General features: G+C 39.9%; 1 long non-coding RNA gene and 1 other non-coding gene across 2 annotated transcripts in view; both read right to left on the reverse strand.

The window, feature by feature from the left end:
- The window catches only part of 6530403H02Rik (RIKEN cDNA 6530403H02 gene), a 432,399-nt gene that overhangs the window by 142,441 nt on the left and 265,877 nt on the right, over positions 1-24,081 (reverse strand). Inside the window, exon 12 of the long non-coding RNA NR_130170.1 lies at positions 18,463-18,539. This is a non-coding gene — a long non-coding RNA (RIKEN cDNA 6530403H02 gene). The remainder of the gene's footprint in view (positions 1-18,462; positions 18,540-24,081) is intronic.
- Positions 13,192-13,319, reverse strand: Gm25013. The gene has a single exon (XR_003954820.1). It is a non-coding gene; the product is annotated as a small nucleolar RNA SNORA17 (small nucleolar RNA).

Consider the following 24,081-nt stretch of genomic DNA (forward strand, 5'->3'; position numbering starts at 1 on the left):
CCTGTTTTAAAAACAAACTGGTTCTTTATGAGTTTCATACCATGAACACCAGTCCCACTCATCTCTGCATCCCTTCAAATCCACCCTTCACCCTTGCAAACTCCGCCCCCAAATAAACAAAAACAAACAAGCAGCAACCACAACCACCACCACAACAACAAATTCTATGTCCTCACTTTAGACTGAATAACAGCTCCACAGCTTATTAACCATGGCCATAGGCACTGGTGTGTCACAGTGTGTCCCACAGCACAATCCTCTGTCCGCATTATGTTCACTTGCAGATGTTCACTGCAGACTCATTGCTCTGGTTTGAGATCTCTGGCTTCAATGACAGCATCAATATTGGATCCTTACCAGGAGGGTTATCCTATTGTTGCCCTGCATCATGGAGATTGTGCAGCTTTGGAATGGCTGGACTGGCCCTTTCAACACATCCCAACCATTAGCAAATGATATCGATTTGGGGGTGGGCCGATTCAAAACCCAGGATCTAGTTCTGAGAGCAGTAGCTGAGCTAGACAGCACAACCTGTCTCCTTTATCTGTACCACCAGGGTGAGTTCTCCAGCACTGCTCCTGGCTAGTGTACTCAGAGCCTCAATCTGCAGGAGGCAGGGGCAGCTCTCCTGACCTCATACCCTCGGGGCTAGCCCACCTGCACCCACACCTCCAGAGCTAGAACCACTGTGCCCAGAGTGTCTGTGGGCTATTCATGGGTGTCTAAATGACTTTGTGGAAAAAAAAAAAGAAACCCTGCACAAGATGAGAATCAAATTCGATGATTCAATGTCTATAGGAGGAACCCTGTAATCTATTACCAGCTCATCATTCACCTTCCCCTCATCTCAAATCTTACTCTGTTAGCTAGATAGTAAATTGAACATAGGCTATGTTTATCTAAATACATTTGAAATCATTTCAAATTAGTAGTCCTCAAACAAAAAAATTAAAAGTCTCAATCTTCTTTATTAAGAAATCTGAACTGGAAAGGGTCAGAGCTATTGCTTGATTTTCTGAGGTTATACTTATCATTCCTGTCTTTCCCTCTTCCTTTGTGTGTGTGTGTGTGTGTGTGTGTGTGTGTGTGTGTGTGTGTGTGTGTGTGTGTTTGAGCAAAAACAGTGGTCCTGTTTCATGTTTAGATATTTAACCTTTTGTTAGGAAGAATTCCTAACAGAATCGCTTTGTGAACTGATTAGCAAATGGTAGTTCCCATTTGTATGTGGCACCGGTTGTACTTCTAGGGTTAAATTCTGTGTTCTCACTTTAGATTGAAAGACAGTTACACATCTTTTTAACTGTGGCCATAGCAAGCATCTCAATGTCTCAAAACTGCATTTTACACACACACACACACACACACACACACACACACACACACACACCACATACACACGCACACACACACACACACACACCACATACACACGCACACATGTACATGAGTACAATAGACACTGACTTTATACCACTGTTGTAAAAGTTATAAAAATCATGTATGCAAAACAGGAAACATTATTACTATATCATGTGACTGACTCTTCCTAGGGAGACTTAACTCATACACATCTACTCACCTCCCAAAAAAGGAAGCAATTATAGACCAAATTAACAATTGGGCCACTGTCCAGCTGGGTGAATCAATGAGTTTTTATTGAAGTTTCTAGGAGTGTGGGTGAGGGATTACTTACAAGGAGCAAGAATGACCCAGAAGCATCTCATCATAGAAAACTGCACCCTGACACAGGATAACTCAGGGGAGCTGTAACCTTGAAGCTCGCTGCTCCAGTTTGCAGGCATCTCCACTGTAGTTCTGTGGTTCAAATTGTCAGAGTCTACTCCTTCAGCACTCTCCTCCTTTATCCCTTTACATACTACTGGGTGCTCCATCTGGTTCTGAGAACATTCCTTTCTGTTTTCCAGGACAGTACCCTCTGCTTGCCTCCTAAGGATCAGCGGCCTCTTCCTTCCTTGGGGAGGGAATGTTTCAATTCTGAGAAAACTGCCTTACAACATATTGACACAAAAGAAATATTTAATTTGGTTAGGTATCAATACATGTATATGATTATCATCATAACTAGTCATTATTATAACCATTATAATTCAATGTACTGGATTGGCCTTCATCTGGTGAGAGTACTGAGATACCCATTGCCCATGCTATTTTCTATGAGAAATATTCCAAGTTTAGTACTAGCAGCTGGCAGTTCCAAGTTCCACCCAATAAGACACAATGGCCAGGTCTCTTCACTCTGAGAAAACTACCTTGAGCTTATCTTTGAAACATGACAATCATTTGCCTGACTGTTCAAAGACTGGGCCCCGTGGCTATCCCAGACCCACCAGGACCTGTGAGGATAAGTGGAAGAAAGAGAAACAACAGAAGACTCCTTATCTCAAATTCCCTAACACTATTTCTTTAATACCTTTTCAGTTTATGAGATTTGACAAGGAAATGAAGGCGTTGCTTCAGGCCATTCCAATCTCACAATGTAAGGATTCCCTTAAAATTGCTACATCTAGGAAAGCCTTTATATCCATGTCATTACTCAAAAAAAATTGTGAAAATCTGGGAAGGGATGTAGAAATCTTATTAAAACATTCATACGCAAGGAAAAAGAAAGTAGCTCACACCCTTCTGTTGGAAAGATCATCTTCTACTTAGTTCATATCACTCATCAAAAATGTCATAAGAAGTTAGATGATGAGTATCCTTCCAAATGATTTGGAAAGGTGTAGTGCATAAAGAGAGGGGAAAATAGATTAGTGTGCCAGTTGTGGTGAAACAGTCATGAAGCACATGCTGATATGTGATTATATAAGAAACCCACACAAGTAGAGTAATATAAGAACAGACAGTTGAGGCATATGTGTGAATTAGAGAGAATCTGAAACCGAGAGTGGGAATAGACTCCTGGAACTGGATTTGAATCACATTAAGAGAAAACTTTATTTAACACATTGTGCTAGTAGAAAAGACAGTGTGTGTGTGTTTGTGTGTGTGTGTGTGTGTGTGTACTTGCACACACAGACATGAATATTTATATATCTTATTCAAACTCCACATAGAAAATGGTTTTCCAAAATATGCAATACAAATATACTTAAAGAACAGACAAGACAGAACCCCCTGTCTAACTATTGACAGATAATGGTGGCTGGGGTTGGGGGAGACATCTCCTTCAGTGGTGTAGCCAGTGTTCAGTTGCCTATACTTAAATAAAACCTGTCATCAATGCTGCTGTAAGAAATTCTAATACTCTAAACTCCTGTTCCCACCACAGGAAGCAAAGGAAGATTAGTTAGGAAGATGAAAGGATCAATGGGAATGGATAGAGACAGGGGAACATTAAAAAAGGAAGTGGTGGGATCAAAATATATTCTATACATGCATAATAATATAAGAAATAAAATTAAAAGGGAAAAACAAAAAATTTGCAGTAGAAACAATATTAGGATTTGGGGTAAGAAGGCAGTAGAACGAGGTTGTGTTATGAGAAATGAAGGTATCATTCTCAGACAGCTGACCAGCAATGACAAAACAATGTCTCCTAAGTTTTGGAGTGAAATGGTTTTAAATTTAGAATACATTCACATTCCAATTGACAGTTTAAAACGTAGGAGGACCACAGGAAAACAAAGATTTTCAAGGTAGTCAAAAAATGAAATGCTTATTTCTAATGTTATCTGAAGACAGACTCTGGGGAAAAAAATCTTTAAAAAAATGAAACCATGGGGATAAACATCAAAATAAAGAAGCAAGCCACCTGTGATAACAAACTCAGACTTGTGATGTATGACACTAGAACTAGAGCTGTACAGCTACCCAGAATGCATTAGGTTTGGTCAAAATGGGACAGTGACCTCTGACAATAATATCATGGGGAAATTAATGTCTTCCATTCAGTTGACAATTTCTTTACAGCTCTATAGGATAGAGTGATAAACAATGACTGTTTATTCAGAAATTCTAAAGAGAACACTTAGAAATTCTACACTAAAAATAATAGAACAAATTAATTTTCTCAAGAGAAAGCAAATACAAATATAGCATGAAATCAAATTCTGACTGAGAAGAAAAGATCTTTCATTTAATTTTGATGGTTCAGTAAGAAGAGTTCAGAACAGGCTCTTATGAGTGGTGTGCCAACTTGACAAGATCTAGATTTACCCTATAGACAACACTCTTGATGCCTTGTGGGATTATCCAGATTAGGCTAATTGGAGTGGGAAGAGCTACCTTAACTGTGGGCACCACAAATTTGTAGACTGAGGTCCTGGACTGAAAAAATAGAGAAAATGGATTATTGTATACCTCATGGAAATATGAATATAACATCCACTATGGAGAAGAATGTGGAGATTCCTCAAACAATGGAAACTAGAACCATTGTACATATTGTAGCATTACTCACGATAGCCAAGGTAAACACCAAAGTATCCATCAAATGCTGAATATCTAAAGACAACATGGTGCCTGTACACAGTAGGGTGCACATTGTCTTTCTTACAGAAGACTTGACTATCTCTGTGTACCAAATTGAATTGTATAACTTGATTTTTAGTTTAAAAGGGGGGGGGGGATTCTGTTTTTACAAAAGTTATAATCTGTAACCTTTGAGGTAATTCTGTATATCCTCTTCATTGTCTTCATCCAAATACATTAAAATTTAGTAGTTATTGACTTGAAATTTTGTTTAATGTTTATGTCTCAGGGTTCATTTACTTTGGTGTAGAGAAATCACTTTCCTGTTGTCAGCTACGTGGCTATGACTCAAGAAATTATTTTTTAAATCAATATTTTCTTTCTGAAAAGGAATCAAAGCTCAGTCATTAATGGCCCTTCACTGGGAAGCTGTTGGAAACCCAGATGTAGGTAGAAAATGTCACAGATCGCTTATGTACTGGCTGATTTTGTGTGTCAACTTGACACAAGCTAGAATTATCATAAAGAAAGGAGCCTTCCTTGAGGAAATGCCTCCATGAGATCTAGCTGTAAGGCATTTTCTCAATTAGTGATGAAGGGTGGGAGGGCCCACTGTGGGTGGTGCTGTCCCTAGGCTGGTAGTACTAGATTCTAAAAGAAAGCAAGCTGAGCAAGCCAGGGGAAGCAAGCCAGTAAGTAACATCCCTCCATGGACTCTGCATAAGGCCCTGCTTCCTGACATGCTTGAGTTCCAGTCCTGACTTCCTTTGGTGAAGAACAGCAATGTGGAAGTGTAAGCTGAACAAATCCTTTCCTCCACAGCTTGCTTCTTGATCATGATGTTGTACAGGAGTAGAAACTCCTACTAAGACAACTTATAAACATGTCCCTTCTTGTATCTTTCAGGTTCCAATAGAGTACTATCTTTGAGAAGTGTTGACTTTCAAATATTTGAATTAGGTAACAGAAATTATTCTAGGTTAGGAAGGTTGGCAACCCCTTTCTTCTCTACCAGAGGACATCACTTGTGAATATCTACCTTATTCTTTCGACCTGTTCATATTCTCACTCTATTCATTAACCAAGGAAGACAAGAGGCTCATGCACATGTGTACATGCAAGGCAGATTTTGTCTGTGAAGAAGCTTCTTGAGAAAGAGGAAATATAGAAATGTAACCTGAGAGGAGCTGAACTGTGTAGGAATTCTAGGAGAAAACCCCTAAAAGGCAGAGCCATAAACTATCAAAAAACAAAAACAAAACAAACAAAAACTAAAAACAAGGTACAGGACATTAAATTGGACTTGAGAGAAGATTGCACAGGCCATGAGACACAAGCCAAGAAGTCAGGTGACACAACACAGATTAATAATAAAAAAAAAAAATGACCAAAGTGGGGGCTGAGTGCCTGGACTTGAAGAGACGCAAGTGTGGATGGAGAGCAGGGAGGACTTTCAGGATCCAGTACAGAAGGGGATGGGAGGTTGGGATGACTCTAAAGCTTGGAGATGAGAATGGGAGAGTCAGATTCGAGTCCTAAAATGTATACTTCAATGACAGAGCTAAAGACTAAGGAAGAAGAGCTGTCAAAAGACAAGCAATAGGTTAAATGAAAGGCCCTGGACATGCATTTCCCAGAAGTTTTGCATATTTTGAGTTGGGCTTTCAAAAGAAGAAAAGAATGATTTATATATGCGGAAAACAGTTATCCTCTTGAATATTTGCGAGCGTGTCTACATACATCATTTCCCTTGCAGCAAATTAGAAAATAAGGATAATGATTCTGCAGAACTGAGAGACTGCTGGTGACTCATTATCTAATTAATAGATTTAAATAAATTGGGTGAGTCAAGCTGAAGGAGAGGAACTGCACACAAACAAGAAGGGTTATTTATTGGGCTTTGCCTTTTCATCTTGTATTGTCTGTGGGTTGGGGGAATTTTTTGTGTTTTGTTTTGTCCAAAGTAGCAAAACCATGGATCTTGTAGCTCACTGGGAAGGATCAGGCCTACTATATCCCCTGAGATCCTGACCATGAGACTAAGCATGGGGACGGAGAGTAGGATACACTGGACTGGAAACTGGTAGGAGTCCTGGAAGCCTCTTTGAGCACTTTGATCTGCCAGGCACTAAATGGCACATCTTACCTCAATGAAAAATAGCAGACTAGAAGGGAGATATAGGGTAACTAATAAGGGCACAGGGTATAGAAATGACTTCATTTTCATCACTAGGAAGATGTGTCTTAAACAGTATCTCAGTTCATTCAGGATCCTGTGACAATATACCATGAAGGAGGAGCTTATAGACAACAGATACAAATTCTTCACCTTCCTGGAAACTGGGATATTCAAACTAATAACACTGTCAGGCCCCAGGAACTTCTGTGAACTCCAGACATGTTCAATTAACTTCCACATAGTAGAAGGGGAAAGCTCTGAGTCTTCATTTAAGAGCAATAATCCCATTCTAAAAGGAGGAACTAACGTAACCTAACACAATCATTTCCCAAATTCTGTCACATTAGTTATCACATCTTCCCATATGAGTGCAGAGGGGGAAATAAACACTTATATCAAAGAATAGAGAAGTACTTGAGAATGAAGAAAGATTATACCACCGTAGTCTTTGTTTGGCAGGAAAGACGGGAAAGTCTCATGCTACTAGCCTTGATGGATAAGTGTCTATCTTCTAAGAATAGGTATGCAAACAACAAAACAGTCAATTTTGCTTCATCATCTTACTGGTTAAAACAGAGTATTAGCATCAAAATTTTTAACCAAGGAAGGAAAAGAAGTCAGGTTATCAGCCTTGAATGTTTGGTACTTGCACATTTTGAACTGGGGACCCTATCAGCATCCCTTACATTTTTGTTGCTGTTATAAAACACCACAACCATGGTAACTTGTAAAACAAATGGTTTATTTTAATTTATTCTTGAAGAGGTGTAAGAAGCATTTATGGCAGGGAGGTATGGTAGTACCCAGCATGAACACTGGCAGGGGCAGAGAGCCGAGAGATCATTCTTTCTCTAGGACAAAGCAGAGAGAAACCAAAAGCAGGATAAAGGTAGATGCATTCAGAGCTGGTTCCCAGTGATGTATTTCCTTCAGCAAGTCTGCACCCCATACAGAGTCACCATGAGGACCAAATGTTCAAATACCCGAGCAGACCTACAGGGGACATTTCTCTTTCAAACCAGAATGGTGCCATTTCTAGCCTTTTCTAAAGCCCATATTCATGGGCAAGGAGGACAGGATCTACCCTTAGATGGGAAGAGGGTCACATAATTTTTCAAACCATGCCAGTTCATCTTCAGCCAAAAACCATTTAAACTTTCCCTACAAGCTCCTCAAAGAATCATCAAGTTACAAAATCAATGCCATTCTTGAGGGGCAGGGTGGGGTCATCTAAATCAAATTGCTCCAAGTCCTTGGATTTAGTTCCATAGATACAATTCATTTTGGCTTGAAAACCTGTGAGTGGAATAGGAGGCAAGCTATTATCCCTACATGCATACCCAGTGTCCACGGAGGGAACAAGCATCAGGAAAACATAATAGACCTACTCTCTCAGGGATATGTAGAACGGACACAGTGATTGGTCCCTAGCAATTCACAGCAATGTAAGGCACATCTCATCAGTTCCTTGATTAGGGACAAGAAACTCTCTCTCGGAGTGAATCTGTCATCTAGACTTTTGACTCTGCCCTCTGGCCCATCTTTCATTTTACAGAAATAGCTTATGTTTGCAGTTGAGTGATTTTCTTTGTACTCATAGACGTTCAATGACCCAGAGGCCACTTTTTAAATTCATATTGCCTTCATCCATTTTCTGACCAAACTGTTATAATTCTTTTAAATAACTTTATGGGATCCTTGTATGCCAATTTATAGTCTGCATGAGACTAGGAAAAAATACCAGTAAGTCTTTTCAGAGTATGTCATTCCCTCCTTGGGCCTTCCTTTAAGCTATACAATGCCCCTGAGATTCCTCAAAGCGCTGATGTGATAGAGACATATACTTTATAGTCCTTAGGAGACATTTTGTATAGTGAAGAGCCTTGGAGGTGGTAGTAGAAAGCTTTTGAGGACTTAACCAAGGATTTTACAAGCTGTGTTCTTAGTGTTATGGTTTCTAGATAATGCTCTGCCTTTGACCTTGGCTGACCTTCGATGTTGAAGACCTCCCACAAGTTGGTAAGAATATCTTGAGGCTCTGTGTTTCCTGTAAATTCTCTTCTCGAATTTTTATTATGATCAGCTAAAAAAAGCCTCTGAGTGTTTCCACAACTCTTCCTATGATCCATGATACTCCGTGGGGACAGTTATTGTCCCCACCCTTGTGATTTCATGCCCTCAGTGGCAACCCTCTTGAGTTCTGACACTTTCCTCTCTACCACCAAAACACAAAATAAGTGCCATGTATATCAGGATTTATTGTGGTAACATCTTTCTTCTATAGTACAAAGAATATTTGTTTATCTATTGTGTTTAATAAACCATAAAGGAATTATTGAGAAAATTAGAACCACTTTTTACCAAATAGCTCCACCTTTTATCATCTAATTGTATCTTGTGATTCCATGAAGAGATGTGTGCTCAAGCCTGTGGGGCATTAGGGTGCTGGATATCCCATTTTATGTTTACCACATTATTCAGTCTTATTGATAAAGACTGATGATAGAGGCTCATCACTCTGCTAGGACTGACTGACATAGGTTGGTTGGGAAAACAGAGAGTCAGATTGTCCTGTCTCTTCTAATCTTGTTCAGCTTCAATGTAGCCAGCAATTGTAGAATTTGGTGGGTCTGTGATGCTTCAGTGACATCACAGACTTAGTGAAGTTTAGTCTTCACCTAGTATCCATAATCCATCCCACTCCATCGAGTCTCAGAGATGCTGTGATGGTTAATCTTCATCAGCTATTTGATGGGTTTAAAATCACCATGGAACCACAGCTTTGGGTGTGTCTCTGAGAGTATTCCTGGAAAGGTTTAGTTGAATGAGGACGATCCACCCTGTATGTGGATAGTATAGTTTCTTGAACTAATGTCTAGGAATGAATAGAAAAGGAGAATGTGATAGAATATAAGCTTTATTGGTTCGCAGATTATAATTGCAATATGAACAGCAGCCTTAAATTCCTACCACCATGCCTCTCCCAACATAATGGACTGTGTACCCTCAAGCTATAAGACAAGCTGCTTTCACTGGGTGTTTTGTCACAGCAATGAGAAAAGTAACAGCTATACATACCGTGGTGATAACTTTTGAGTGTCAACTGGGCAGAACATAGACTCAGTTGTGATTTGTCTAGATTAAGTTAACCTAGGGGCATGCCTGTGATGGATTTTCTTAATTGGGTTAGTTGAGATTCATATGCCTACCCTGATGTGGACAGTACCATTTCATGAATGAAAGAATGGAAAGGAAAGGGGAGTCAGACACAAGCATGCCTGCATTAATTCACTGATTGAATGCAATATAACGAGACACTTCATCCTTCTTTCAGCGTGACTTCCCAGCAAAGAGTGACTGTACCTAGAAGCTACCCAAATAAACCCATTCTCCCTTATGTTGCTTTTGTCAGATTATTTTTTTTAATCAGAGTAACAGGAGTGAAACCAACACAGGTGTTAAAAGGTGTTTGAAGTTGATCTCCTCACTTCTCTACCTCAGCCCCGAAGGTGAACAGAAAAGTTAGCCTTGTCTCACAGCTCCTTATTATGGGTTAGAAATTATGTACAGCCACAGTTCATGACTCTACAGTACACAGGTTCCTTTTGTCAGCAAGACAGAAGATCAGCTCTAGCATTGTCCCAGCAGGGGATGGACACACTGCCACTTCCTGCTGCCATGAGAAATGACCAGTGAAGAGACCATTTGGGCTGCTAACAAAGCGCCCAGCAGCAGAGGGATCCAAAGATAACTACTTGTTCATGACTTTTTGGGGACATAAGGATGTTGATGCTTCCTGCCCCGTCCTGTTGACTCTGAAGTGGTAAGATCATGTTGTTAAGAATGGTGATGGTGATGTCTGTTTGGCAAAAGACACATATTGCTCAAATAGCTTCCTATTGTTAGATTGCCCTCTTATTAGGCTATGGTTTAGCTATTTGTGACAGGCTTCTGTTGGAACTATATTATCAATGGCTTTTTAGGTTCCAGGCTAAATCACATGTAGATGAGGCATTTAGAGGCCAATTGATCTCTAGTAATAAGCATATGAAATCCAATGTGTGATGTATTCAAAGACTGATGGTGGAATAGCCATGGGAGAGACCATTCAATTCTGATGGGGTGGACGAAGTAACAAGTAAAATAAAAAGAGGAAATATGGGCTAAGTAAGTTGAAAATCTTAAGGCTCAAAAATAATCTTTGTTTTTTCCTTGAGAATCATTGTGATGGAGGTCCTAGCTCATCGCATCGGATTGGGGAAGGTCTTGCATGGGCTTGTCAGTTTTGCTGAGTAAGAACTAGAATCCCAGGTTCCAGAGAACTAATCCCCACTGCAGATTTCATATGCTAAGGTCTCCAGCCTGGGGCTGGAACTGTTCCTTTGTATCTGTATAAGTCTGATTACAACCCCCACAGCGTGATTCCATGTCTTCGGGGAGCCCCATTCTTTGATATCCATTGAGGCTCATACATCCCATGTGCTAGTGTCAATAGTACAGGATGAAGGTTACCAAAGTTTACATCAATGGCCTCCAGAAGGCCAGTTGCTGCAACCTGTACTGCCCCTGGGTCCTCTGGAGCTAAACACAGGGTGCTAAGAACAGTATGGGGTAAGGCGAACTGAGCATTTAGGTAGAATTGAACACTCTCTGAGGTCCTATTTGTACCTATGTCCCTTCCTTTGATGTTGTCTACCTCCCCATTCATGCCCTCTGAGTCCTTGATGGGATTGACAAGCCTAATAATCTTCAAAGTGACTTAGGGGTCAGTCTTTCCTTATCTTGATGTACACTGTGATACATATTAATTTTCTTTATGACACCTTTGTTCTCTTTCAAGCACCCTTCCTCATTTTTTTTAAAGATGACTGCTGAGAATTTTTCCAGCCTTTACCTCCTCTGATTAGAAATTTCATCTTTGTCATATTATTTTATTTCTACCTAAAACAATAGGAAATACATATAAATGTATGTGTTTACACACTCTTTCTCTGTGTCTCTGTCTCTGTGTCTCTCTGTGTCTCTGTCTCTGTCTCTCTGTCTCTGTCTCTCTGTCTCTCTCTGTCTCTCTCTGTCTCTGTCTCTGTCTCTCTCTCTCTCTCTCTCTCTCACACACACACACACACACACACACACACACACACACACACACACACTGTAAAGGAAGTTAAGCCATGTGAGCTGATGATGCTTTGCAAAAGAACTGTAGGTTGAAAAAAACCCACGCTACCAGGCGTAAGAGGCTTCCTTTGGAAAGATCCGTCAGTGTAGTATAAACCTTTGTATTGGTTCTTTGTGAATCTCACATCATGCACCCCAATCACACTCCTCTCTTCCTCCCCCTCATACTCAGTCTTGTAGCCTCCTCTCCAAGAGAGGAAAAATATATCTCGTTGTCCACATACGCCCATCTGTATTGCAAATTTGTACACCTTTTGCTTGCAATGTTCATTGCAATGAGTCACTGGTCTGGAGAGAGGCCTCTGGTTTCTTCTGATCTATCAACACTGGAACCTCACTAGAACTCCTCTCAGATATCCTGTTGTTACCCTGTGTCATGGAGATCCTGTAGCTTTCGCTCTGTAGGACCAGCACTTTCCTGCACTCCAGCAGTTCACTGATGGTGTAGATGTTGAGGTGGGTCAATTCAAAGCCCTGTATCTGGGTCTGAGAAGTATATGTGCTGGTCAGCCTGATGCTTCTCCTACTCCCAAACCCTTGTAGCTGGCTCAAAGCAACCCCTGCAACCAAAGCCAGCTCTACTCTGTTTCTCAGGCAAGGTGCTGAGTCTGCTCTCCCAAGTGCTGTAGCAGGTGAGAAGCAGGACAAGCTCTCTTGCTCTCATGATCCCAGCGCCAGCTCTCCAGACTGTTGTAGGTGACAAAGGCTAAGCGTGAGGGAAGGCATCACACCCTGCTCACTCTGGCACAGCAGACAAGTTGCTAGACAGCTCCCCCATGCTCTGACTCAAAACCTGATCTTCTGCAACGCCTACAATGTTCAGGCCCACTCTCCAGAGTACTGACCTGATGAAGGGTGCAGGCAGCTCTCCTGCCCTCATGTACCCCAAGGACAGCTATCCCTGGATGCTCAGGCAGAGCATAGAGCCAGTTCTTCACAACCTTCAGCCATCAAAATGTTCCTAGGCAGTATCCCAGACCAGAGACATCTGCCTGGCCTTTTGTGGTAACAGACCCTTGCTGCTGCAGGGCCTTGGATTCAGATGTGGTCCACAGTGGCAGCACAGGCCAGGACCCCACAGTGGTCCCAGCTGGCATCACCTGCTATTTACATCAGGCTGTTCCTCACTTTACTTGAGTCTCCAGTTCTGCCTCTCTTCAATGAGTCCACATCCTACTGTTTCTCTTTCTCTTTTATTTTTCCACTACTTACTTGCTTCTCTTAGTGGCTCCCGGGGTCACTCAGTGTCGAAGGATATCGCAGGAGTGGACTCAAGAATTCTATGACTCCCTCCTGCATTCTGGTTCCAGGTAGGGATCTTGAATATAGTGTGACATCCCCCCATCTTCCATCGGCATGGAACTAGACAGATAGTCATCTCAGGCTAGCTTTTTTCAGGGAGTGTTAGGCTGCTAATCATTCAAATATTCATAGACTAGAATGCCAAACATAGACATATCTTCTCTCTCCCCTCTGCCACCTACTGACATACATATGACACAGCAGCCACATCTGCAATCAGAGCAAGACAATCTTATTCTTATATGTACAGATAACTGTAGCTACCACCCCTTATTAATGAAGCCTCTCTTCACAGAAAAGGAAGACCCTAACTGAAAACAATGCAGAGGTCAACAGGTCTTGGGGAGCCAAGCTCCAAACCCCAATAGACAAATCTACATCCCAGTCACTAAGTCTATGGCTCAGTGAATATTGAGAGGAGACAACAAAAAGATTGTAAGAGCCAGAAAATCAAGGTATCTGCTTTCTAATGGTCTCTTCTAGAAAATGCTACATACACAAGAGCAGAACAATGGCACTATCAGTGGGCATGTTAATGAGAAAGAAGGAAATTTTCACAGAGCCTGGAGAAGGAGCTACAGGCAGCTAGTGACTGCTAGATTAAGGAGACCCAGCCTTCCCAGGGATGAGTCTCTTTATTGGCTGTCTAATGAAGGGTGGTCAGCCTTGAAATGGTATATACACACAAACAACACAAACTGACTCAGCCAGCTGTACTCACATATACTTGTAAAAACACATAGCAATGGTAATCAAGAATCCGACAACTCACAAGTGGGGTAAATCTGAAGGAGGTTAGCTGGGAGGGTCTAAAGGAAAGGAAGGGGAGAGTGGTGTAATTCTATTTCAATCACAAATGAATTCTTAAGAAATTGTATCTTTAACCTAGGCCTGTTTGTACAGACCTATAACCTCAGCTACTGAAGGGACTGGGACGTGCCTGGGATATAGAATGAGTTCAAGGCCAGCTGTGTAACTAGAAGACTCTATTTCAAAATTTAAGAAAACTGAAGGAAGGGCCACCCAGAGACTGTCCCACCTGGGGGTCCATTCCATAAACAATCAGCAAACCCAGACACTTTTGTGGATGCCAACAACTGTTTACTGATGAGAACCTGATATAGCTGTCTTGGAAGAGGCTCCACCAGTGCCTGACAAATACAGAGGTGAATACTCGCAGCCATCCATTGGACGAAGCACAGGGTCCCCAATGAAGGAGCTAAAAAAGGACCCAAGGACCTGAGGGGGTTAGCAGCCTCATAGGAGGAACAACAATATGAACTAACCAGTACCCCCAGAGCTCCCAGGGACTAAATCACTAACCAAAGAAAACACATGGTGGAACTCATGGCTCCAGCTGCATATGTAGAAGAGGATGGCCTAGTCGGTCATCAATGGGAGGAGAAGTCCTTGGTCCTGTGAAGGCTCTATGCCCCAGTATAGGGGAATGACAGGGCCAGGAAGTGGGTGTGGGTAGGTTAGTGTGCAGCGGGAGAGAGCAGGAGAGCAGGCAATGGGGGGGGGGGTGTTGGAGGGGAAATCCGGAAAGGGGACAACATTTGAAATGTAAATAAAGTAAATATCTAATAAAAAAAAGAGAGAGAGAGAAAGAAGAAGAAAGTCTGGAGCCTAGACCCATGGTCAAGCACTTTCCTGGCATATAGAAGTTCATGGGTTTAATTCCCAGTTCCATACACTAAACATTAAACAATGACATGTCTATATAATTTCTTTCCTGACATTTTGTCTTAAGCATTTGGGAAAAGTCAATCTACTTCTTAATATTTGGGTAGACAAATTTCTTCAGCTAGACATCTGATTCCAAGGTCTAGCTTCCATAAGACACAACGAAAATTCTGGCAAATTTTGTCACTTTATAATGTCTTTCCTTGAAGCAATGTCAGTTCCAATAAACTATTTCCAAATTTCTTTATGAAGTCTCACCAAGAGGGCCTTCTGCATCTGTATACCTCCCACCACGCTCCGTTCACTTCTGCTAACTTCTAGCAGAGCAGTGACTGTACAGCAGCAGAGAAGTAGCAAATTTGTTTTAATCCATTCAGACTTTAGTCTATTCACGCAATGGCCCAATCATCATACCCTGAGTGACAAACAATATGAATACAGTTCTCCTTGCTAATCCAAGAACAATGTTCTTCAGGGTTGGTACCAGACCCAGACTCATGGTCCTGTCCATAGATGTTGCCTTCTTGCTGTGCCCCTTGTGGTTGGAGAAAAAAACAATTTCTGAGATTTCCTTATAAAGGCAGCTGTTCTCAATCTGTGGGTTGCCACCCCAGGGCCTCTTGGGGGTGGGGAGGGGAGGGTGATCCTTTCAAAGGGATTGTCTAAGATCCTCAGAAAACACAAATATTTACATTATGCTTCATAATATTAGCAAAATTACAGTTAAGAGGAAGCAATAAAAATAAATTTTTGGTTGTGATTCAGCACAACATGAGGAACTGTATGAAAGAGTCTCAACATTAGGAAGGTTGAGAACAATAGTCTTAAGACTACTAACCTTCTCCAGGCGGGGAAAACTCACCTGCTAACACTATTGCTATAATGGCTGGGATTTCATTTGTATATGCTTGGGGGAAAACATAATAAATCACTCTGACCATGATAAGTGGAATTTTGCTGTAGTATTCATATATTCAAAAGAATTTATGAGCTTTATTTAAGAAACAAAGACACAAAGACACTATACTATAACACATCAGTATTCAAATTAGCTACTATGTGAGAGTAATTATGAACGTCTTCAGGATTTTGAGAGACAAGAAGTAGGTTACTTAATCTAAATACTTCATTTTCTCATTCTGTGCCTTCCTTAATTAGTTTAAAATTATGATATCAAAAAAAGAGAGAAATATTATTTGGTTAAAAGCTTAAAATTGACTATTCTAGATGAAAAGAGGGGATGTGTAGAAATTATTAGTTCCCAAGAGAAAGACTTCACAGCAGTGTCAGAATTTATGATTTCAATAAACAATTTGTCACACTGTCCTTTAATAGCTGCAAAATATGTTCCTTATGTATCTGAAGATAAAAGTGGGAAACGAACACCAGGATTCCTCAGGATGCTTTCATGGTCCACCTGCTTTATTTTATTTCTTGGGTTTCTTGCTTGTCATAGCACGATTATATTTCTATGATTCTTTATGTTTATGAGTGATAAACACCCAAATGCTTTATCTAGAAGGTCACCACCCTGCACTGAACCTCACTCTGACTGTGTCTAGGAGATTGAAAGATACCGAATGAATAGAGGCCAGGCAGCAGTGAGAGGTTTCATTCCTGCATCTGCTTTCATAGAAAATCCCCTGGCTCTGGCTTAGGGCTGCTCAAAGAGAATGATGATAGACTCGGGGTCACATCTGCCTCCAGATCTGTTCCTGATGTTCTATAAAGGGCCAAAGAGCATGTTCTTGAAGTCACCAATAGATCTGTCCTTCCTTTGCTTGTAGGAAGAGATTACAGCACAATCTATCTTCACAGAACAGTCTTTGAGGGAGGGCCCTCGAAGCGCTTGCTCTCCAACCTCAGCTTCTACAACTTTCTAATCTCCTCTACAATATGGGTCTATAAGGTCATGCTCTGCACCTTCCCACTCTCAATTTTCCATCTAATAGTGTTTGCCTCTGAAATTCTGGCTTTTAGCCTAAGAACTAATTTATATAAAGCAGAAATTCCCAAATTAAATCTTCTTAGAATAATTCTGGATTTGGCTTTTCTTTTAAAATTCTGTCTCTATTTTGTGTATAGGCTTTACAAAGCACTTCACAGTGGCCCTTTATTTAAATACCAGGGTTTAAAGCCAGAACTTCATCTGCTCTGAAGTGAGTTTAATCTTAGAAAACATTGGAGATGGTTCAGGTATCCCTTTAGTTAGAAATTAAAGGAGATTAGTCAGGAAGAGTAGGGAATAAGGTGACCAAGGTCCCACAATGGAATAAGAAGAGGAAGAAAAAGAAGAAGGAGGGGGAAAGGTGACGAAGAGGAAGAAGAGGAAGAAGAGGAGGAGGAGGAGGAGGAGGAGGAGGAGGAGGAGGAGGAGGAAGACAGTTATATTCAAGTTTCAGGTCAAGAGACTCTAAGAGAAATGCATCTAAAAGGGGGACACACTCCACTCCTTTAGTTTCACTTCCTGTTTGCCTTGACTAAGGAACTTTGAAAGCATCAGTTTTGAAAGGCACCTCCTTTCAGAAACCTCATTTTGTTTCATATTGTTTATTTTTGTGCCAGTCATAACTGCAGACCATTCCCTTCAAATGCACCTTTCAAATGAAAGATTTTGTTTAAATTAAGAGCATACCAAACCAGTATTCTACTTCTAGACTGTTATTTGTGAAATTATGCCACTGATGTGCATAAGGAAGTGAACTACAGTTCAGATAGACAGACAGATAGATAGATAGATAGATAGATAGATAGATAGATAGATAGATAGATAGATAGATAGATAGATAGATGGATGGATGGATGGATGGATGGATGGATGGATGGATGGATGGATGGATGGATGGATGGATAGATAGATAGATAGGCAGATAGGCAGGCAGGCAGGCAGGCAGGCAGGCAGATGGACAGACAGATAGATAGAAGAAAGATACAAGATTGATTCACATGATTATGAAAGTTGAGAAACCAAATATTTTTTGATACACAAAGTAGCAACCCTAGGAAATGAGCAGTAGTTCAAATTCAAATCTCTGGAAAACAGAAGAGCTGATGTTATAAGATCAGCCTTGAGTCTAAATGCCTAAAACTAGCCATGCCAAGTTTGCAAGTAGAAGATGCATGTCTAAACTCATCAAGAGAAAGGTAATTTGTTCTTCTGCCACCATTGTCCTATTAAGGTTCTCAAAAAATTGGATGAGGCTCATTCATAGAGGTTTGTCTCCTCTATACTCAGTCTATCAATTCAAATGCCAGTTCCTTCCATAAATACTCTAAAGACACATCCATATACAGTTCATATCAACAATCCTTAGCCTACTCAAGTTAATATAAAAATATCCAACCCTAAGATAGTTAGAACTTGCCTTGACTCTGGCTATAGTGTGTTAAACAAAACACACAACCAATTATCATAAGACTTCAATGAGTAACAAATGGGAATTGTCAAGAAGCTGTCAATAAGTTTTTCTGAACCCCTCAAGGGATAGTCTTATCAAACTTATCTGTTTGATGATCTTAAATAAATTCATCAGCAAGTAAGAACACAGAGACAATTTCTTTAATCATATGACAGCTTTCTCCGACCATACCATCAGAAGATTTCTATGCAAGAATTTCTTATTCCTAGGAGACATTTGGTAGTTGAAAATAAAACAAATTATAGCTCTAACTCAAAGACGTACCTTTTCAACTCATTGCAGCCAGAAAGTCTCTAGATAAGAAGCCCAGGGGATCTCCATTTCTAGTATTCCCTGAGAATCTAGACAAGAAATACCGGGGTCAGCATCAGCCTTAGCTCCTGAAACTACACATTTTATGAGATTCACGAGGATTTTTGACTGGGTCTATTCTCAAAAGATCACCACCATAACTATAACTACTGGTCCAGGAAAGCTAAATTTCTTAGTACCTTATGAAGATAAGCATTGCTTCAATAGAGACTTAGTTGTGTCTAAGCAAAGAAGGGCAAGATGATGGAATAATATTTATAAGGTTTATAGGATGGGATGACTTTAGGCAGGTCTTGCAAGGGAGAGAGTAGTTACGATTCTGCCCATCTGATGAAAGAGTAAACTTGGATTGGTGGCACAGTGAGAAGGAACCTTGAAAGGGGTCTTGATCCCTAGGCTGTCAGTCTGGATAAGTAATCTCTGCCAGATTCAAGTCTTATCTCTGAGGAGCAGGTATTTCCTGGAGCAAGGAGCTAACTTGCTGTGTCAAATCACCATTGTTTAACACAGAAGTTGAAAAGCAAGAATTGCTTGGCACAGAAGACTGAAGTTTCCATCTCAACATTCATTTGCATAGAAAAGAGTTTTAAACAGCTCACATTTTAAGATACTTTATTAATAAATGTCTTTGGCTACATATAACCCAATCTGAAACTCATTCCTTTTGCATTGTTATTAAAAAAGGATTGAAAGTCTGGGAAGTGGCCAAAACAATTGCTGAAGCTCTTTAACAATACTAACAAAGGTAAGAAAAAGAAGGTAATTCACTTATGCTTAAGAGCATGTTAAAATGGCCACTTTTACATTGGTGGCTCAAAGATAAGAAAAAAATTGTATTCAATTGACAAAAGAAGTAAGGTTGTGATTTTAAGAACCTATATTGCTCATAGTTTGATTTGGAAAGTGAGCTTCCAAATCTCTGTTCATATGGGAGAATGTGTGTGTATCTGGGTGTGTGCTATGTCCATCATGAAGAAACATATCCAGTATGGAAACCCAACCACTTTTCTGAAGGTGTGGCTGGGCTGAATGGTCACGTGCACAGGTTCTGAGGCAACCTTTTGATATGTATGGAGGGTCCTTAGTCTCAAAGATTCATAGCAGCAGAGAAGTCACACCACCACGTCAATGAGTAATCATAAGAAAAATAAGATATTGGAATCCCAGAGGGAAAAGTGAGTTTCCCTCCAAGGGACTGGGAACACTGGCATGTGGACCAACCTCTTAAAGAATTTGTAAAAATAAAATGTCCTCGCACAATATGACCTGAACGTATATAGTTTGATACCTAGTGCACTGAGAAAAGATAGTGGAAAAATATTGAGTATATTTGTATTATGTAATTAAACTACTCACTTTCTGCAAAAACAGATTACTTTGCATGTGTAACAGAAAGCCCTACGATTGATAACATATCATCATCTAAAATCTGAGCTGAGGTATTTCAGGCAGTGTTTATAGTACAATACACAGCACAGTGTTTATGTTGTATGTTCAGAACCAAAACCTCAGTGAGATATACCATGGGCAAACCCTTCCAGAAATGCTTCGGATTCATTGTTTGATTGTAAGTTAACTTTTTTGTAATGTAGTCAGAAACCATCATCTGCTGCCAAACTTTCCATGATGCCTATCTGCATCACGGAGTTATACCTCACAGGTTAAGATACTGGACCTGGATCCTGTTGATCTCCCATTTAAAATCTGGTTGATGTGTTTCTCTCCATAACACAGGAAATTGTGGGCTTTGCTCAGTTTCACATAAAGATTTTACTGTAAAACTAACTAATGATGTTCTGGAATGCCCTAGTTAGAGTTTCTATTGCTACAATGAAGCATCAAGGCTTGCTTAGCCTGCTTCCTATAGAACCCAGGACCACCAGAGCCCAGGGATGACACCAGCCAAAATGGGCTGAGCCCTCCATCATGAATCACTAATTAATAAAATCCCCCAAAGGCTACAGATCTGCCTGCAATGGAGGCGTTTGTCAATCTTATGTGGGCATTTTCTTAATCAAGGTTCCCTCCTTTCAGATGACTTAGCATGTGACAAGTTGACGTAAAACTATCCAGCACTTGTCGTATCCACCACAGAAGACTGCTAGGACATGAGTTTAAGATAATGGAAAGTCTTTATTAACTGGCTGACAACTATACTAGGTGTTTAGGATCCTAGGGTACCCCCAAGCCTTTCTTGGGGTGAGGTTTTAAGCACAAACAAACATGTTCTGGGTTGCCATACTTCAGCTATCAAGAACAGTTAGTCAGAAGCAGAACTTTATAAGCCAACAAGCAATGTAAGTCCATTCAGAGACTTTCATAAATGATGGGCTTTATGGCTTAGGTCCTTATTTTAATTTTGGTTGATGCTACTGTCTATGTGATGAGTTTTATGGCCTGAGTGGTATTTCCATCATGACATCCGTTGTGCTAAGGTCTGGGAGCCCGTTACAATGACAGGTATTGAAAGATGTGCATACCCAGAAAGCTGCCCTTCAGAGCATTCCCAAACCTCTGAGGAAATAGCCAAGACCACTGTATAATTGGATCCCTCAAGGCTTCATATCCCAAATCTTGAGCTTACTATATTTCTTTTCTGTTTCCATAGAATCTTCAGCCTTTTCCAAAGTACTTATCTCAGTTTATTTTATAAGTTAAAGCACCCTACTTTATCTTTCCTCTCTGTAAGTTGATTGTAGCATTTAGCCTACTGAAGGCATTCAGTAAATGAATTATCCAAAGGCTTTCTCTGCTTCTAGCCAGACGCCAGTATAAAAAGGTACCTCTATCAAAGGCTAAGGCCAGCTGTCTAGGATGAACTCACATGGTACCCACTTACTCACTAAATTATCTTGTGAAAGTCATTTGAACATGTCAAGCCTCAACTTCTTGTACATAAAATGGGGCTGAACATATCGAGTACCTTACAAGTTGTGGTGAAGATAAAATCACTGAGTATAAATCGAGTACTTAAAAGTGTTAAGTGCCTGGCTAGCATCCAATAAATGGCAGTTCTATCTACAACCCCCCCCCAAAAAAAAAGCTCCCTGCAATTTTCTTCCTTATATGGGAGAAACTAGACCAAATGTAAACAGTACTATTCAATATTTCTTCTCATGCAACAGTAATGAACTTTAGTTTATGGCAAATTTGTGATTAACTTGGCACTAGACTCGTTCCTAATTGAGCACACATACATAAATCGTGACGTTAGCTGCTTGTCTGTTGTGTAACTAGGGAGTATGTATATATTGCCAGTCTGTGCCACTTGGCAGCTAAAATTTTAATTTAATTTATTTAAAATGGGAGAAAGGCAGTACATGTGAGATGCGTACTGTGTAAATATGCTTAAGTCTCTTCCCATATGTTTTGTTCAAAATGTTTTACACTGCTAAGCAAAAAGAGGAAACGGATCTGATTATCCATCACTCCTGCTCAAAATGTGTCGAGATGGGTCCCACAAAAGGGGAAAGTGTTTAAATTAACAGAGCATCCCTTCATAAGAAAGGGAATGAACAAAGGGAGTGACACAGAGCTTTGAAAGTTATCAAAAGAATAAATAATCATAAAATGAAGCTTATTAGGAGTCTTAGAAAAGCAAATCAATTCATAGAACATCTACTAAAAATGAATTTCTTAAAAAAGTGAATATTCAGAGCTGGCAGAAATGTAAAGGATGCAAATTCCTATATAATGCTGCAGTGAAAGCAATTTTATCTCACTCTGAGAAATGGAAATAGATATGAAGAGCATTTGAAAAATATCATCTCATATACACTTGAAATTTATTTCTCAGAACTAATAGGAAGAAATAAACAAAAAGTTATAATTCTTCTGTACATTTTTTATATATTTCTTATAGTAAAATAGTAGAATGAGCCTAATATTTAGCAACATCAACTTATGATAATGCACACAATGATATATATGAAACTGAGGCAAATATAATGAAAACTCATGTCTGTACTCATTCTATTATAGAAAAGGTGATGTGGGAGCCAATATCCACCAGAGAGATTGTAGTGCCCAACAGGTACTTGAGTCCTTCTGTAAATAACACACTATCTGAATGTAATCTATGTCCATCTTCCTGTATGCCTTGAATCAGTGGCTCTCAACCTTCATAATGTTGCCATCTTTTAAGACAGTTCCTCATGATATAGTGACCCTCAACCATAAAATTATTTTCGTTGTCATTTCATAACTGGAAATTTTCTACTGTTATGAATCATAATGTAAATATCTGATGTAGGATTTCTGATATAGGACCCCTGTGAGAGGGTCATTCAATCCCAAAGGGGTTGCAACCCACAGGTTGAGAACCACTGCCTTACTTCTAGACTACTTCTAGTATATGTGTGTGCTACGCAGAGTTTTATCTTAAGGTTACATTTAGAGAATGATGCCCAGATAGCATCTGTGCATTTTCAATGAAGGTATTTTGTTGTTATCAATGTGGTTTTATTTAAGTTCCAAGATTATAATTTAATTACATTTTCTTCTTCCCTTTCCTCCCTCCAAATATTCCCATATACCCTCTCCACTCTCCTTCCAACTCGTGGACTCTGTCATTGCATATGCATATGTTTATGTATGTAAATATATTCTCTTAAATATAATCCGTTCAGTGCATATAATGCTAGCTATACATGTGTTTTCAGAGCAACTACATCTTTTAAACAAATCCAACCCATGGTTGGTTGAATCTGAGAAAAATTAGCCTGTAACTATGAGGAAGGATTATGTGTGTATGTATGTGTAAAACTGACAATTATATACAACATATGTGTGTGATGTTGGAAAGGAAATATTAAAAATATTTACAATGAGCAGCACATAGTTGTTAGGGTAAAAGATGTAATTTTATTGCTGCTGTTGTTGTTGCTAATGTCTTTCTTCTACATTTATAAATATTTTACCATAGACATGCTTGAGTTCCTAATCAGAAAAATAATCCCATTAAAGTTATTAAGAACAAACCCTTGACATCGCATAATAAGATTCTCAAGACTTAACACAATGTACTTGACTAGAACATGAGCCACCAGTCAACATGGAAATGGTGAGAAACACAGTGTAGAATTTAACAAAAGTTTCTACTTTCCAACAGTGCAAAAGCTTTAGTGACTTGGAAGAAGAACTGATCTTGGTTTGGGACTAGGACTCTGCTCTGTATAATTTATCTATTGGTTTTGAGTGATCAGAGTTCTAGTTCCAGTGACCCAAACTGTGCCAAACCAGTACATAGTCTCGCCACAATAAACACTTGCTAAAAAAGTAACAAATGTAACAATGATTATTCTAGTTGATTAAATTAGGGCACCATTTTTTTTAGGAACTTCATCTATGATTAAGAAAGTTTCCATCAATGGACCATTACCTAAGGCAAATTGTTGAGTCCCTAGATAGACAATCCATCAAGAGTCGTGTTACAATATACAGGCAGGCAAGTCTCTCACAAACACTAGAGAAGACGCAAGGCACTTGTCATAAAGTCCATCTTGCTCACACTAGGATTAGAGTTGGATTATGTACACCACTGATGCTGGTGGACGTGTCACATAGGATGTC

This window comes from Mus musculus, chromosome 3, assembly GCF_000001635.26.
Source record: "Mus musculus strain C57BL/6J chromosome 3, GRCm38.p6 C57BL/6J".
Taxonomy (NCBI): Eukaryota; Metazoa; Chordata; class Mammalia; order Rodentia; family Muridae; genus Mus; species Mus musculus.